Below are 3,327 nucleotides of genomic sequence, written 5' to 3'. Positions count from 1 at the left end.
GATCAAGTTTCTTCAATGGTGGCTAGTTGTCGACTTGACACTCTGCGAGTTGTGAACGAGTTTCAAGACGAGCTCAGTGGTAGCGGGGCCTGGTTTCTTCACTCAAACTCTCGAGACAAGCTTACCGTATTTGTCACAAGCCTCTCTTCCCGACAATGGGTTCACCATAACCAACATGTCAGCATAAAGGGAAACAGCTTCAGAGACTCTGTTCTTCAGATAGAACCTGTTGACAAGAGACCCAAGCGTGACCTTATCTGGCTCAAAAACAAGTTTTAGTATCTTCCCAAGAAGAGAGAGAGCGAGAGAGAGTTGAGATGAGCTATAAAAACGGTTGATCAACACAGAGTTAAGTGAAGTCGATGACTGATGGAGTAGATGCTCTAGAGGAAGCTCCTGCCCAGTAATGGAAGAGGCTTGATGATGGAAGATGTGTTCCGGATTTAGCTTTTTGTGGAAGATTTCGGTGAGGCAATCTCTTCGCCATCGTCGCAGGCCATCTCGTCATAAACGAAACATGAAGATGAGCACTTCAGCTTCCCGTTTCTTCTCCACACTAAAGATAATATATCTTATTAAATCATTACATGCTTTAATCACTTTTAAATTACATATATGTGTCACAACATACATCGTGCTGTGATTTAAATTATTAAACATTTCTAAGCTGCTCATTCTCATATAATCTTTATGAGATGTCTCATCTTATTACTTTATTGCTGGTAGCCTATGATATTAGTTATTAACAATTATCATATCATCATGCACAACTCACGAGCATTAAGTAATAACGAGTTCTACAGCCTGCTTATTGATTATGCCAAAGTTGGTTATGTCTTTTGGTTTATATTGATCTAATCATGATGATACTTTTTTTGAGCCAGCGATCGTTGAGCCAAAGACAAGCGGTTGCCACCATCATGTCCTCATGCTTCGAAAGGCGGCTCTCAGCTACGAGCTTATCGGAAGCGGTACAAGCGGCATAAGCCAGAACGTTTCTCAACATCATTACAGCCTGACGAGCATACAAGCCAACAACTTTCTCGGCACACACGATCTCGGCACGAGACTTCGGGTCCGGCAATAGTTCGGTAAACTTGTATTTTAGACACGAGTTTAAATTGAACTTGCTTTTTATTAGGTACGAGTTTGCGATCGACTCGCTTATTGTTAGACATGAGTATACAAAAACTCATCCTTGGCTAGGCACGAGTTTACAGAAACTCTCCTTGAGTTCAGTAAACTCGCCTTTGTCTCGGCATGAGTCCAGTAAACTCGTCTTTCACTAAGCATCAGTTTAAAGTAAACTAGCCTTTTACTAAGCACAAGTTCAAAGTAAACTCACCTAAATCGTCATAGGCATGAATGTGCCTAGTTCATTGTCTCATAAACCCTATTCGTAAAATTCGCAGACATCAATCTCATCTTCCTCTACGAACTTGGGGGGCTTACTGTTGGGGGTGAGATTTGCCCTTCAACTAGTATCATTGAACAATGAATTAGGTCCATTCTACTAGGAAACCCTAGACTCTTCTTTTTATAAATAAGGAGACACTTCTCATTATCAAAGGATCTTCTTTCCATTCTTAAACCTAGAACACATCCTATAAGGATTTTATAGATTCTTGGATTCACTTTGCTATTCAAATCATTTGTGTAATGCAATTTTTGATCAATAAAATATCTTGGATGTTCTTTCTCTCATTTGATTTCATTGATGATTTCTCCTAAACTTCATGAATCTAATTCTTAGATTATTTATTGTATGAATCCAACAAACACACCGTTTTTGGGTCAAACAGATCCGAACTTGATCAATATTCTAACCTTACTTTTATTGATTTAGATTTTTACTTGGAGTGGTTCGAGCATGATATTTTTAAGTGTGACTTTCTAATCTGATTTTCATTTATCTTATCATTTGTTGTTAAACACACAACTAGAACATATCCGTTGAGAGCATGAAGAAAGACAAGACTAAACAAATGAATTAAGTAATGGCAAGGCGGACATGATGAATGAGCTCTAGTCCGCTTTTAGTTTTTTTTTTAATGAATGTATTCTTGTGTTGTTAAACTTCAATTGTTTTGTTTCAAATAACATTTAATTCATATTTATTCAGATTTCATTATATATTACAATTTTATGTTATTATTATCATTACTATTTATTTAAATTAATAATCTGATATATTATTAAATAATATTCAGAAATTAACACAAAAATAGTGGTCACAGATTCATCAAAAGTAGATAATTGTTTTTGATAATTCTCCGACGTTTGTTTTTTGACGACATTTCTGACTTTTCAATATGGTCAAAAAAATTGACGATATTTCTGAATTTTTCTGACGATTTTATTTGTTCAAAATGTGGTCAAAACAGCGTATTTCTGACAATTTTCCAACATAAATGTATGTCAGAAATTAAACTACTTCTTGTAGTGTATGTTTGACTCTATGGACAAAAATATGAATACTTCTTCTTTCTCCTTTATGCAAAATAAAATAAAAATTAACAAGCTAGTTTATTGCTCTACATATCTTGTATCTTTTGTACAAATCATTCTAAGAATATACATACTTTTTCTATTTTCTTATTACTTCCGCATATTTCTGCAAATACATTGTTGGATGGAAGTCATGCCCCTCGTTTTAAAATATGTGATTTTGGAAATTCTAAGGTACTACTATTTCTCTCTAGGTTTGTTCTCTCAGTTCCTTGTTTATTATATGTGTTTCAGTTCCTTCTGCGGCTTCTTATCGCTACATTTCCTGTTTATTAACATTGAAATGAATTGTTTCTGCGTAAATCTCAAATATGCATTTCTTTTTCTTCAGTCTTCTATTCTTCCTTCGCAACCTAAGTCAACTGTTGGTACTCCTGCATACATTGCACCAGGGATTCTTCTTCGACAGGAATATGATGGCAAAGTATGTGGCAGTGAGACCAATTCCTTCCTCTCCACTAGGGCTCTCATGTGGAGAATGAGACCAAGTAATCTATAAAGCTTAAAATATTCTCATATTTTAAAGTCGCTAGGGCCCTCATGTGGCGTAACCCTTTATGTAATGTTGGTTGATGCATATCCATTTGAGAATCCAGACCAGCCAACAGATTATCGAAAGATCATACATATAACGTTTTCTTAAGAAACAGTTTTCTTGATATCTCAAAACATCTTTTTCTTATTAATTATTCTCGAAACTGCTTAAACGCAGAGAATCCTTAGTGTCACATACTCAATCCCTTAGGACTTAAACCTTTCACCAGAATGTCGCCATCTAATATCGAGGATTCTCGTGGCTGATCCTGCAACTGTAAGTCT

The sequence above is a fragment of the Brassica oleracea genome, chromosome C8, assembly GCF_000695525.1.
Source record: "Brassica oleracea var. oleracea cultivar TO1000 chromosome C8, BOL, whole genome shotgun sequence".
In the NCBI taxonomy this organism is placed as follows: domain Eukaryota; kingdom Viridiplantae; phylum Streptophyta; class Magnoliopsida; order Brassicales; family Brassicaceae; genus Brassica; species Brassica oleracea.
Note: the sequence above shows the minus strand (reverse complement) of the source record.